The sequence below is a fragment of the Hippopotamus amphibius genome, chromosome 9 (assembly GCF_030028045.1).
Source record: "Hippopotamus amphibius kiboko isolate mHipAmp2 chromosome 9, mHipAmp2.hap2, whole genome shotgun sequence".
NCBI lineage: Eukaryota > Metazoa > Chordata > Mammalia > Artiodactyla > Hippopotamidae > Hippopotamus > Hippopotamus amphibius.
This window is the reverse complement of record NC_080194.1, coordinates 51,816,356-51,832,119: the sequence shown is the minus strand read 5'-3', so window position 1 is coordinate 51,832,119 and position 15,764 is coordinate 51,816,356. Positions and strand designations below refer to the sequence as shown.

General features: G+C 36.6%; 1 protein-coding gene across 1 annotated transcript in view; it reads left to right on the top strand.

Moving 5' to 3' along the window:
* The window catches only part of CNTN5 (contactin 5), a 1,287,027-nt gene that overhangs the window by 1,154,652 nt on the left and 116,611 nt on the right, over positions 1-15,764 (top strand). The window lies entirely within an intron of this gene.

Here is a 15,764-nt window from a genome sequence, read left to right as displayed (position 1 = left end):
TTCTGACTGGAATAAATCATGGGTCTGTTTTATTTTTATATTTTAGATGTTGAGATATACATATCTTAGAGAGAAGATTGCACAGTTTAAATATCAATGAATACCTTTTGCAGATCTCCTTTTGTTCCTATGAATATCTATAGGTAAAGAATTGAGTATACTAACACAGCATTGTAAAGCAACCAATAAAAATTAATTAAAAAAAGAGAATTAAAGAGTAGTTATTCTGAATAAATACAGGTGACCACTGAACAGTCTGTATAAGTTAGTTTTGCTGCAAAACAAACCACTCCAAAACTTAGTGGTTTCAAAGCATCATTTATTTAGCTCATGATTCTATGAGTTGACAATTGGGCTGGACTCAGCTGGAGTTCATCGGCTGATCTTGGAAAGACTTAGTCATGCATCTACAGTCAGCTGCCAGCCAACTTGGAGGCACTAATGTGGGGTATCAGCTGGCTGTTGGCTGGAGCTACAGGGTGAAATGGGCCATGTGTTTCTCATCATCCACCAGGCTAGCCCAGGCTCATTCACATGGACATCTCAGGGTTCCAAGATCTGCCGGCAGAAGCATCATGATCCCTTAGGCCTAGGCTCAGACCTTGCTCAGTATCACTTCTGCCACATTCTATTGGTGAAAACAAGCCATATGGCCATATCAGATTCAAAGGATGGGTACATTTCCTGTGAGGGGAACTGCAAAGTATTGAGGCCATTTTTGCAATCTACCTCCATCTGTCCTCTGGCCACAATTTTTTTCCATTTCTCAAACTTGCAACCCTCATACCAGGACCTGCAAGAATCTCATTCAATTATGATTCTAATTTTGTTTCAGTTAGCTTTTCCTGCAGAACAAACTCTACAAAAATTTATGATCCAATTCTATGGATCAATCATTTGAGTTGGAACTGGTTGTTTTTTCTGCTGGTCTCGGTTGGGCTCCTTAATGCATTTGCAGTCAGCTATCAGGTCAACTAGAAGTTGTTTGGAAAGGTGGCATTTTTCTCTGCTCTAAGTGGTTTCTCATCCTTCAGCAGGCTCACCTAGGCCATGCGGCGTGGTTGTAACAGGGCTCCAAAATAGCAGTCTCCAACGCACACACACGTTGCAGTCATCTGTTCCATGTTTGCTAATGTTTCATTTACCAACGTAATTCACTTTGTGAGCCACAGGGAGTGTGGAAGGGGGCTCCCCAAGGGTATGAATCCAAGAAAGCATGAAAAACTTTGGGGCCATTACTGCAACAATCTACCACACAGCCCAAACAGTGCCAAATGATCCTTAACTTCAGTTATATTATTTTTAAGACTAAACTAAAAGCTAGATTATACATGTGGTGTTAAGTAGGGGAAAAAGCATTTTGGAAAATAATCATTTGCACAACACTAAAACTCAACATGTGCTGTTACTAGAAACACAAACTAGGTCAACTACTGACTAAATTAACCAGTCACTATTTGAATTGACCCCCTTGTTTTTTAAATTAAGTCAGTGAAACCACTTGATCTGGTTATTTTTTCATTTTATAAGTTTAGTGTTTTCTTCTTTTAAATGTTATGAAATTTTAATCACTTCACTTAGTAGAAAATTGGCAGCAGTTATAAAGAAAAAATTAACAGAGAAAGATTAATTTTTAATTAAAAAATGAATTAATTAGTATTTCAGAAAAAATAGCATATTCTAAGGACAATTATAATATTTGCTACTTCATCTATCCTAACATAATCCATGTTAAATGTTTCTTCCAAATATTGGTTCTACTGATTTCTGTGCTTTAGATATATTTGATAGGAACAAAAGCAGGTGTATTTATTTATGAACTTCTGAAAAGAGATTGTGTATATATATAAAGCAAACATGAAACACACTGAATATTCCATTCCCAAAATGAATTCATAGGTTCTTTTAGCCAGCATATACCAATTGTTTTTCATTAATGAATGGTGGTATCATTATTTGTATTACCATTGATTTTGTTGTAGGTTAAACTGTTGGAGAGAATGGACACACTTATAAAGCTGTTCACAATCTAGAATTAAAAAAAGAGTTTATCATAGAAACCTGTGATAATGGTAGAGGTGGAAAGTTAGTCCAAATTCATATCTGCAGCTTCTACATTCAATAATTCTACTTCCTGTGAAATATTTATATTTATTACTGTGCTTATAACTGTGACTTTAAAGTTTAATAAAGGCATACAGATTGTAGGATGTGAATTTCTTCAAGTAAATATTAGACTTGAGAATTCAAAACAATTTAGGAGTTTCCAAAACACATTTGAAGATAAAAACAAAGATGACTAAGCTATATTGATTAAGACATGCAAACATAGCAAAGTTTTTAATAAGTATTAGGCATGTTTATTGAAGTCCTTGGACTCAAAAGTGAAGGGCCCACCTGTGGACACAATGGTAGAAAATTAATTTTCCATGAGGTCTATTTTTAGCTGGTAACATCAAAGAATACCAGCAAAGTCCTTCAGGAAACCCTCCAAGAAATTCTCATCTAGTCATAATTATAATGCCAATGTATAAAATCAAAATGACCTGAAAAACCAACTCAAACTGCATGGCTTAATATACCAAAAGATAATTCAAATATAGATTTTATATGGGTCTGTATAAAAGTCCCATGTGCAGCCAAGATAAATTTAAAGAAATATAATGAAATATTTCTATGTCATTGATACATTATAAAATGTGCTTGACCAAGCCGAAAATAAAGACTGTCAGCTTGTAACATCCTACTGACATCAAGCTGTAGTTGAATCTGAAGATCTTAGCAAGGTGTTATAAAATGTCATCTTCTACCCATCTAGAAGTTCTTACTCAGTCAATGAGGTCTCATCTAACATCATAAGCTTTACATTTACTGTGTCATCAACATAACTTGCCAATAGTTGTTAATTTTAAAACAAGTAATGTGCTTTTGAGGTTTGGAATGCAGTTGTCTGCCTATACTAAATTATGCTGGATTGAGCAGACATGGAGAACAGATAATAGAAAGAAAACATTGAAGCAGCTGCCCTAAGATTAACTAAGATATGACCTTTGCAAAGAGACTTTAAAAGAATATACGAAGAACAACATAGCACATGATGACTAACAGAATGCAGCTATAGATTGCCAACATACAACTACAGTCCTGGATCAGTCTGACATTCAGCAGAAGGAAATATGAAGACTCTTTGTTAACAAATGCATCCAGGAACTTCCCTAGTGACGCGGTGGTTAAGAATCCACCTGCCAATGCAGGGGACATGGGTTCAATCCCTGGTCCAGGAAGATCCCACATGCCGTGGAGCAACTAAGCCCATGTGCCACAACTACTCAGCCTGCGCTCTAGAGCCTGCGAGCCACAACTACTGAGCCCAAGTGCTGCAACTACTGAAGCCCGCATGCCTAGAGCCTGTGCTCCACAATAAGAGAAGCCACCACACTGAGAAGCCCGCACACCACAACAAAGAGTCGCCCCTGCTCGCCGCAGCTAGAGAAAGCCCATGCACAGCAACAGAGACCCAAGGCAGCCAAAAATTTTTTAAAATTTAAAAATAAAAAAAATAAAAAAAAACCCAGATGCATCCAGAGGACCATAAGTCAGAGATGCAGAATCATAAAGAGACTGAATCCTAAATGAGTATCTGTAGTTATAAACAGAAATGCAATCTTCACTTGTGTAGGAAGAGCTGCTTATCAGGCATAGATTGTTTTAGCCACAGAAGCTGATTAGTTTATAATATCTGCAGTTCATGATAAACACTTGGCTTTGTGCTTCTCCATGGTAACCATATCTTTCGGCTCTAAATCAAAGTCAGTTTTTCATTTTTTCACCATAATAAAGGTAGATTTTTTTCTACTTATATAAGTAATACAAGGTTATTATAGATCATTTAAACATACTAACACTAGAAAGAAGAATATAAAAAACTCTTGGAATACTACCTAAAGGTGATCACCGTTAATTTTTATAATCATGTTTCCATGCATCTCTTCAAGCATACACAGACACACATGTTACACAAGTGAGATTATATCATACATGCTGCTTTTATTAAGATGACTCTCCCCTGCTTTTATCCTTTCATGAAAGCATTTATCACACGTAGTTAAGCTTTTTAATATTCTACATATGTCCTTCTATATTTTGCTCTATCCTATCCTAATCTTAGGTAGATTTACATATGTAGAGGGATATTTTTGTGATTATTTTTTTAAATATTGAAACTTTTTACATATTTTTTGCGTCTCATTATTAACTTAATTCTTCCATGCCACATGATATATCTCTAATTCACTCTTTTCAATGGGTACATAGTAGGTATATGGCTATACCTCAATTTAGCCATTGCCCTGTTAATAAATATTAACGTTTCCTGTTTTCAAAAATTAATGAACAAAACTACAGAAAACATCTCTGAATATCTGCATTCTTAGGTATTAATGATTTCCTTTCTTTGGGATAGTTTCTCAGGAATGGATTACCGGGTAAAAGAATATAACTATTTTTAATTTAAATAGAAGCTGCCAGATTTTTTTTCAGGAATAATATAATGTCAAAGTACACTACTGAGTAACATCATTATATGGTAAAAGATTACCGGATCTGGTGGGGAGGGGGGGTGTCAGTAGTCTTTGGTGTGGGCCCAGCTTTGTCCCTACTTAGCTGTATAACCTTGGATGAGTCATGTCACCTTTCTGAGCCCTTATCTTCCAAGTGAAGAGGTTAGAGCAGATGACTTCTAATGTTCCTATCTAATTCTAAATTTCTACTATTTTTAAAGGTTATATTGAAAGATTAAAACCAAAAAAAAAAACCTCTTCAGATAAGCTATCCAATAACAGTGAAATCATTTTGAAAAGTTTTAGTGAACACAAAACATTTTTCAGGAGGGAGCATTGAGAGCCTCCAAATCACATTGTTCTCTGTTAAATATTGCATACGTGCTTGATTTATGGAAGATATTTCAGTCTCATGATGTCCTTAGAATTGGAAAATTCTTAATTCAGAAGGGGCTCCAAACTGGAAAAATAATCTCAAATCAGAATTCTTTCCTATGGCCAAGAATATATTTGTATATATAATATCTCGATAAGTGATAAAAGGTTTCTCTAAAGCTAAATAAAGATTTTCTCTAAAAGCAGTAATAATCTTATAGAATGGAACAATGTCCTCTTTCTGGGCAAGAGACAGCACCCTTAATTTGTATAAAGAGCACACACATACAAAATATTCCATAAATAATGAACAATTCAAGCCCTATCAATATGAAATCTTAGGACAATATATGTACATATATAATCACTGGTGTTTCAGTCAATTCAAAGAAGTACAGCTTTGAAAGAGTCTTGTAACTCTTCCTTGAAATATCAGAAGTGGTATTATATATTTATAGAAAAGTGAGGGGAAGTAATAGACTATGGCCTCTGACTATTTTTCAATCTCTGAGTAAACTGATTTTTATACATTAAATAATTGGTGAATTCTCTTTCATAAAATTGCAAAGCCTTGTTATTAAAAATGAGTTTTCTGTGTCAAAGTGTCTTGATCACTTTCAAAATGTCAGCTGAATTTGACTGCAAGTCCTTGACCTTGAACTTTTCATAGTTGGCTTTTGATTGACACATTTATTCAATATGACCTTTCCTTTTAACTGAACTTTTCTTCTTCTGATTGAATCTTCATTGGAAGATTGCTGTTGTAGCTCACAATCTAAGCAGTAGTTTGAATAGTTAGTCTTTTCTGACATTGATGTGTTTGAATTCCCTAAATTCTAGGTATTTTTAATGTTGATGAGAATCTTAATGACTGTGAATGACAGTGTTTAAATGGATGCTGTGACCCAAATTTTCTTCTTTTGCAGTGGGGTACTTTTTCACTTAGAAACTTTTTCCTAAGCATTAGTAACTATCAAGTTAGGCTTAGCAAAAGAATACTCAGTATTTGAACATAAAGCACATAGTTGAAATAATACAACTACTTGTTGAAGACTGTACTTGTTAAAATATTCAATAATATTGCAAATAAAATACCTGAAAAAAACTTGGATTTTGAGGATAAACTTGAAACAGTCAGATATTTAACTGGAAAATTCATCTTTAGAAATTCTTGTCTAAAATTATTCCATGTGGTATATTATATTTTTGCAAAAAAGATTAGGTATAAAAGTTTCTCCACAATTCTTGGTCTTTTTTTTTTTTTTTCTTTTAAAATGTCTGACAACACACTTTTTCCATAGCAAACCATATTCTTTCATATATGTAAAGAGGCTTCTGTAAGCCAGACGCTGTTCTCATCTTCCACATAACCACAGGCAAGGGTTTTGCTAATTTTTCTGCCAGTTCATAACTCAGTTACCTTTTCCTCCATCCTCCAATTACAATCTCCTCAATGCTTTCCCAGCCCCCATTAACAGTTTCTTTGAATTCTTCCCTATCTTAGACAGAGTGTCTGGTTCCTCTGGGAAAATGTGTGTAATATTCTAGTGTAAAGTGCCTTTTAGCCACACACTTGGGATCTTTACCCTGGGAATGTGCTTTATTTGGTAGCATCCTGGATTTAATGTTTTCCAATGCCATTTCTTACTTTACTAGTCTGTTACCACTTGGCAAGACTGCAGCTGAGGAGTTGTTCTGTTTTCACTCTGAAGCCCCAGCTCCTTTAGATTTCCTCTATATTCTGCCTGAGAAATTAGCAATTCTCTCTTTTCAGCTCATTTCTCAGTATTCAGACCATAATATCCATAGCAAAAAGAAACCTGTTGGAAATTTTCTTCCTGAAAATCTCCTTAGGCAAATTCAAAGTTTGTCCACTGTGGAGAATGCATTGTTCACATTATCTTAGGCTGCAGTGTTGGCAAACTTTCCAGCACTACACAAAGGGTCACCTTTTCTCCTGTCTCCAGGAAGTTTCCTCACTGTTCCTCAAGCCCTTATCAATAGTCTCCTTGAGATCCTTCCAGCTGTCAGTAGTAATGTCCTCGTGGCCTTCCAAGCCTCTGCGCTAGAACCCTAAAGCCAATGCCACATGTTCAGACTTTAGTTATGGCAGCACCCTGCTTCCAGGTACCCAGTTACATTATGGTTATTTACTGCTGTACCACAAGCCGCTCCAAAACTTCACATTGTAAAATGACAACCATTTGGCTATGCTTACAATTTTGTGGGTCATGAAATCAGGCAGGTAACACTGAGGATGGCTTGAATCTGTTCCACAATGGCTGAGCCTTCAGCCAAGGTAGTCAAGTGGCTGGAGATGGCTCAGAGCCTCAGTTCTAGATGTTAGATGGATTCCACTGTTTTCATTGTACTTCTGCCAGAGCTAGAATGCCAGAGATGGGCCCACAAGTCTTGTGGCTAGGCTAAAACAGTTTTAAAACTGAGCATAGCTGGACTTTTCTGCATGTCGTGTCTCCACATAAATAGCTTGGCCTTTTTTTTAATGACAGCCTCAGGAGAGTCCAACTTTTTAAATGGCATCTGGCTTCCCCCAGAATAAATGTTCCAGGAGGCCTAGAAAGATTTTTCACATCTTCTTATGATCTAGTCACAGAATTTCCAAGACATCATTTCCGCCATATTCTATCAGTCAAAAAGTCACCAAGGCCAGTCCAGATTTAAGGAATAGGAAATTAAATAGAGCAAGTAGCAAAATACGTGTGGACATCCTCAATCTATCACAGAGAAGAAGAGGCTGAATCTTAAGCCTAATAGATTCTTGGAGCAACAGTACATACAAGTAGTGTCCCCATAAAGCACAGTGGTGTGGAACAGAATGTGACATATTCACTATAGTATAGCATCATGTTTAGCCACAATAACATAAAGTCTGTTTCACTGTTGGCTCTTGGGACAAATTTTAAATAATTCATAGTGAATTTTTAGTCACCTTGATGGAAGAGGGAAGGGATAACTAATGGGAAAAAATAACAACAGCAGGGCAAAAGTTAAGAGAATGTGAAGATATTAAATTTAATTCGTATGAAGCAGTAAAGCTCCATTCCAATTATTAGCAGGTATTGTTATCCAGAGAGATATTGGGATCAAAAGACAGGGATGGGATCAAAAGACAGGGATAGACTCAATGCCACAGAAAGAGAAATAGGGCAGATACAAATGGGTTATTTACCAATGACAGAGGGAAGGAGAGAAAGAGATGCAGTAGACTAGAGCAGGTAGGTGTCTTCTAGTTTAGACCTACTAGACTCAGCATTAACCCCCCTCCTTCCCCCATGATGCCAGAGACCCAGGGTAATAAATTGTTTGGATCTAAGATTCGTAAGTAAGATAGAGGCACACAAATAAACTGTCCTCATTCCAGATCCATTCTTAGAGTTCTATGCAAAAATCAATGAAACACAGTGTGGTCTATTACATTCCTAAGACTTTGATACTTTATGACAGTATCAGATCAATACTGGCCCTAACTGATAGGTGAGATGAGATCTACTATATTCCACCTGCCTGGGCTCTGTGATGTCAGAGAAGAAATAGAAATCCTTCAGACAGGTGTCTGGGCACTCTTCCCATAGCCAGGATGGGACTAGACTTGTGTATAGACGTTGAATATTCCACAATGTAAAAATCAGTAGCAGAATAAAACACAGTTCATTCTGGAAGCTTATATACGATGGTGTAACAAAATAGTGTTAACTTCAAAGGTAAATTGAAAATATGACAGTCTTAGAAAAGAGAGAACAGACCCATTGAAATATCAGTAAAATATTGCTCCTTCTAAATTATGCACTTAAGTTAGGAAGTCAAATGTGGTCAGTTCTTCAACTAAAGCTGTGTTGCTAAAAACTACATGTGGCTAAAAGAAAATGTCACTTATGGGTCACACACAAAATTCTCTCAAAGCTGGATTAAAAGTCACAGAAAAATTGAATGATGGCATGAGCAAATGAGGCTAATGGGTCACATGTGCTATCAGAAAGGTGATTCCAGCATTTCAAAGGAAGATGCAGCATTTCCTGTCTGGATATGGCTGATAAAGAGCAGCCGTGAAAGCACGAGCTCTCAGATCATTCTATGGTTTATTTAGAGCATTAATTTCTAATAATAGTTTAGTGGTTGTTACTGCATAGCGAAAACATTCTATTATGATATTCATGCCAAATTGTGCTTTAACCAGTACAAGTGAATCAATTTACCTACAGGTTTAAGTAGAACAAGAATTGGTTTCATAGGCACAACAGTAGAATGGAAAGAACACTTGACTGAGAGTCAAGTGCCCGAGGCTCTACTTCAGCTTCCACACTTAACTTGCCCTTGAATAAGTCACTTACACTCATTAGCCCACAGTCTTCTCAACTGCTACAGGAATTAGTTGAACCAGATAATTTATTTTTCTTTCCACACTAAAATCAATTTTTCTGCAAAGATATTTTTGTCTTATTATCTATTTTAATATATCACATTGCATTGTAGCTAGTTATCTGCCTCTCACATTGCATTGTGAGTTTCTCAAAGGCATAATTTATCTTTTATCTTGTAGCATGTGCAGATCAGATATGACAGATTTTATCTCTTATACCAATTCCAGTCAACCGAAGCACTGTGTTAAGAAGAATCCATAGGTTGGGTCAAAGCTCAGCCATGTTTTCTATCAGCAAAGGACAAGGGCATAACTTCAGAGGTGCCAAGTATTTTCAATTTCCTGTTTAAACAAAATAGACACTCTAACAAATGATTGATATATGAATGAATGAACAGTTTTATAACTGTGTATATGCTAAGAGCTCTCATAAAATACATGTGTTGCTATTGTAAAATGTTATTCTTCTAGAGCTTTCCTGATGGGCAGGCCATTACTAGCTGTTTAAAAAGCACAAGCTAATGCATGGAGGAACAAAATTTTTTCTAACTAGTTGTATCATCTTTATGTAACATCAATGAGAGGTAATTTAAGAAGCATAAACTTAGTGAAAGACATCAAGATTATTCCATTCCTAGACAATGGTGTCATTCACTCTTCAGGAAAAACATTTATTGCCTGCCATGATTATGAGCATCTTTTTACCTACCAGTGTTGCCTCATTGAGCCATCCTATGGACCAGGTGTTACTAAGATTATAAACTATTATTACTGAAGAGATTCCATGAAAAAGTTGATCTGCCATACAAACACTAGGAAGGACTTTCTCATAATATTAATGATGTGAGTTTAGGTACTGCTCTTGCCTAGAAGTCTCTTAGAGGAAACTGGTCTGCCATGGCACTTTAGAAACTGCCAACTTCAAAGTGAGGATGAGAGTCCCTCTACAGTCCCCTTCAGCTCTAGGGCTGCAAAGTTTAGAAGGAGTCCCCATCTGCATTCTTAAAAGCTTACGATGCTGTCTCTTTGTTTGTCACCAACATAACAAACAGATTGAAGCTGACAGAGATGTGTCAGTGAGTTTTGTGCTTGTACTGAAGATGCAAGGAAAAAGCAAAAAGAATATTTGGAAGGAATAATGCATAAATATGCTAATATCTGGATAGGCTCACAACAAATATAAAACATAAACACTGTGTTTTTTAACACAAACCTTAAGAAGATGTAATCTAACTCTTCTTATTCTTTCTTGCCAAAATGCATCGAGAAAAAGATTGCAAGTCAATAAAGAATAAAAGACAAGGTACAGACATTAAGGTAGGAAAGGATAGGTGTTTTATAATTTATAAAAAGCTGTATTTTTTTCCTTGATATTTATTCCGAAGAGTGCCGTTGCCTAGAATGTACATATGTGTTCTAGAAGATCAGTGTGGACTGGAGGGTTCATCGGGACCAACTTCATGTGTGTGAGATCTGTGCGGTCAGCCAGGGCCCCACACTGAGAAGGATCTCGTGGTTGGTATAAAGCTTGGCAGTCAGCCTTTTGAAATTCTGAATAATTTTTGGACAAGGGGACTCCTATTTTCAATTTACACTGAAACCCACAAATGATGTAGCCAGTCCTCATAGTCCGTAACCCTTTCTGAAAGAGATAAGACTTTAATATGTGAGACAGAATTCGGACACTTTGGCAGTTCACTGGGGAACCACTTGAAAAAATGTGCAGAGAGTATGTTTTCTTGTCTCTGAAGTCAGAGACAAGACAGATTGCATGCAGCCTCAAATGCTGGGTAAGAAGTTGGGCCATCTTGTAGGCAGTAGCTGAAGATAGTTAGTGAAGGTGTTTGAGATTGTAAATAAAATCAGTTTTAAAAAAGGATTAACCTAGTATCGGCATGTCACATGGATGAAGGTGAGACAAAGAAAGGGCATAACACAGAGGATATGAAAAGCTGGTATGAAAACTACTATTAAAAACCTAAATTTAAGATTCAGTGCTCACAGAATGATTGCTAAAATTATATGAAGCACATGGAAGGAGAAAATATTTCTCTCTGGACCTGGTCTGTGTACTGTGCTATCAGATAATACATCCATCTCTCTCCTTTACATCTCTTCCAAGCCTAGATGCAAATGTAAGGAAAGGTGGTCCACATTCTCTTCCTGTATTTTTTCCATCGAAGCTGTATTAGACTAAACACTCCTTAAGTGCAGTATCCAAATCTGTATACCCAAAACTTGGCATAGCACATAGAAATAAATATATATTGAATGATTTGGTGATAATTGCATAAACAATAAAAGAAATATGAGTAAAATATTCTCAGTAATCATGTAAGACAAACTTTGGCAAGAGGTAGGATGGAGTTAAGAGTAAATTCAGGAAAGCATATGACTGATAAATTGTGTGACCTTATCTATTTCATGCCTCTTTTAGTTTAGAAGCACTAGATTAATATAGAAATGACACTATATGCACTTAGAGCCTATATTAGTCCTTTGAGGCTACAATAACAGAACACCATAACCTGGGTGGCTTAAACACAACAGAAATTTATTTCTCATAGTTTTGAAGGCTGGGAAGTCCAAGATCAAGGCACTGGCAGGTCTGGTGTTTGATGAGGCCCAGCTTCCGATTGATAGATGGTCATCTTTTCACTGTGTCCTCACACAGCAGAAGGGATGAGAGAGCTCTCTGAGGCCTCTTTTATGAAGGCACTAATACCATTCATGAGGGCTTCACCCACACTCATACTTTAATTGCCTCCCAAACATCCCACCTTCAAATTCATCACACTGGAGATTAGGTTTCAATATATGAATTTGAGGGGAACACAAACATTCCATCTATAATGGAGTCTTTTTGCCTTGACCATTTATGTTACTGTTAGATTAAGGAATACTCATTTACCTCACCACTAAGAAAAAGAGATTCAATGTATATATGACCAGATGAGACATCTTTCAAGAACTGGGGCACAAACTTGCCACCAAAGTCTGGCATCCAGTGACGGTTAAATATCACACCCCCTAATCCTGTATGCCTACTTGGAAAAGGAGGAACACTAATGTGATATACAGGGCATTTTTTCATCCACCCAGTATTCTTCATATATTCAATATTGTCACCTATAAAATAAATTCATTATACTAAAATTTAATTGTGATTGGCCTTGTATTTTCTTGCTCTGAGCTGCTTCATAATTCCTAATCTTCATTTTAACCAAGATAGTGGACTGATACCATAAATTTGTGATTGCGATTATCATACTAAATGATTCAGTTTGGGTACCTAGACATCCTGAGTTCACCAATAAGTCAGCAACTCATTTTTCCTCTTTAATTTATGTCACCAAGAAAAACTCTTTCTGCATTTTTCTTAGTAGTTAACAATACATTTTTAGAACATGTGCTGGAAGTAAATACCAAAGTCCTGGTAATGGCATGGTAGAGCCATTTTTACCTACTTTTTAGTCTTCAGTACATTGTTGTATGCATTTAATATTTCATCATAATAGACATAGACATTTTTGTCAAATAGTATTTTGTCTAGCATTTTCTTCACTGGAAGCAACTAAAGTTTCTGTTTCAGATAATATTTCTAATTATGTAAGCATGTGAGTTAATAATCAGCAACTTTCTTAAAAAGTATATTAAAACCCATGTCATCATGAATGTAAATACCATTATATATATAAATGTCTAAGAAAAAAACAGTTGTAAAAAGAAGAATAATGTATATGTATATTATTTCCTTATCATGGTAACATATTTTAAGCAAATTATCCTCTGGAAAAAGAAATATTGCTACCAGGAAAATATTTTAACTCTCCAAGATTTTAGGTCGATAACATTAATCATATCTAAAAATCCATGTCTCATAGCTGATACCCAGTTTTTTATGTTAGATGATATTTTTTAAATTGCATCTCATAGAATTTATATGCTGTATTACTGTTCTTAATAGAGAGGAATGATTTGTGTGTCTGATTGGTGGGGGCTAGGGATGCAGGAAGAGCCCTGTGTGAGCCCATTGAGAAGGTTATATAAACCCTAGATAAGGGCACAAAAAACTGCCATACCTTAGGTTTCTGACTAAGGCATTCAGCATGAATTTACTTTTTACAGGAATATTCAAGTTATCTTGTTGTTTAGATAATTCATTCCCCAAATCTTCTCAGAGTGCTTACTGTGTGTACAGCATTGTGCTAAATCCTGCTGCAAAAAAAATGCTTTTACAGGGCTTCCTAGGTGGTGCAGTGGTTAAGAATCCGCCTGCCAATGCAGGGGACACAGGTTCGATCCCTGCTCCAGGAAGATCCCACATGCCACGGAGCAACTAAGCCCGTGTGCCAAAAAAAAAAAAAAAATGCTTTTATGAGTACTTTACACTTTTGAAGCATTTCCTAAGAGTTCATTGTATGAGCATTGTTTCACTCAATTTCCCTCAACACTCAAGAGAGCGACAGTGTAGCTATTATTATGCCAATAAAGTGCCTTTCCCAGCATCTCAGGGCTAGAAAGGGGTTGAGCTAAGGCTAGGATTCAGGTCTTCTTATTGTGAGTGCAGTGGTTTTCTATGGGGGGGAGGGGGCAGAGATAATATAAATATATCTAAAATAAAGCTAGGCACTTACCAAAAAAAATTACTATGGCTGTGCAAAACATTGATATCCAGTTTGTTAAAGGAGCGAATACCAATTAAAGAAATATTCCTCTTGGCTAAGAATGCAATTACAGTGCCCTTTAACAGATAACATTTATCAAACATTTACTATGTGCCAGACACACTGGTGTGGGCTTTACTTGAATTATCACATTGAAGCTGTGAGAGGAGCTCTGAGCAATGGAGTAATTTTCCCAAGTTCAAAATTTAATAAGTGGCAGAGCAGGGGTTCACACAATTCTGTGTCATTTCGAAACCTGTATATGTTCTTTCAGTCCTCTTTTCTGCTGTTTTCCTCCATAGTCTTTTTCTACTTCCCTTCCTCATTTCTTTAAGAGAAAAATAGGGAGGGAAGGAGGTATTGTCAGGCACGAAGAAGGAGGGAAGCAAGACATCCATGCATTCATTAGCTCACCCAATGACTATCGGCTGTCCTGGTGCCCAGCTCAGCTCCAGGAATGCTCAGAGGACCTTGGGAGTGACTTCCAAGAGTGTCAAGTGCTAGTTCAGAGACATGAATAGAGTGCTAATGAAGGAAAACTAAACAGCAGTAGAACTAATAAAGAAAGGCTTAACCTAGGAGAAGGCATTTGAGCTGTGTCTAAAAGTATCTTTCTAGGCAAAGAAGGGAGAATGAGCATCTGTAACAGAACAGGCAGAATTATGGGAAGTATTCCTGTGTAGGAAGAAATATGAGGTTAATGTCATAGAAGTACAGAATTCAGCATAGGAGGTGGAACGATGCTCTGAGGAGCCTTCTGTGGAAACAAGGAGATTGGACTTTATCCTCAAGGCAGCAAGAGTCAACAGACACTTTGAGCAACAAAGTTAAACGTGCTTCCATTTTTAGGAAGTCTTAACTGGCAGTCATGTTGGATGAGCAGGACACTTGGTCCAAGTGAAAGCCAATAAAGAACTGGACTTGAGTGGAAGGATGACATTTCCTGTATTATTTCCAAGTCATAAATAAAAGTTAATCTAGCAACTGCTCTAATGAACCTATATAACCAAGAAATGTAAATGACTTAGCAGTGGTGCCACTCCCACAAAGAGTGAACAGACTGCCTCTTTCCTAAAGAGTCCTCATTTATTCATCCATTCAACAGTTATTGAGCACCCACTAAGTGGCATGCCCTGTGCTAGGTGCACAATGCTTGGAGCATTGTGTTAAGCACAGGTTGCAGGAAAGTTCTTTTGAAGCAACATAACACATTTTGTTCATAAAGCCAAAGAAAGCAGCAAAGAGAAGGAAGGGTACAAAGCAAGTGTCAAAGAAAACAAGAAAAGAGAGAGTAACTCCTAAGAGAGAAAAAGTGAAAATGAGGTTTAAGCTTAAGAGAGCAAACATCTGCTGTAAGTAACCATTTCATTAAAAGTGCACTAAATTGTGGAAGTTCTCTCTCAGGAACTGCATACTGTGGGCTGAGATTAAGTATAATGGGCTCCCACATGAATTCTTCTCATTACTTCTCTTGAAAGATCAGTAAATCTCCTGAAAGGGTAATTTAGGTTTAGTGTTCACAATTCATTCATTTTACTTTTAATCTTCCCTGTTTAGAATTGTAAAAATATGTCAGATATAATCCAAAAGAGGAGGAATGGGCCCCAAATGAGACAATTTCAACTCCTCAAATAGTCTTGGCATTAATAGATATGCAATAGTCTGTAGGATTTTTATTTCTGATAGATGGTGATGGAGCTTCAGCCAGTTTCTAGAGCACTGCATGCTATTAATTGCAAGAACCAAGTAAAGGACAGCGCAGAGAAGATAATCTACACTTCACCC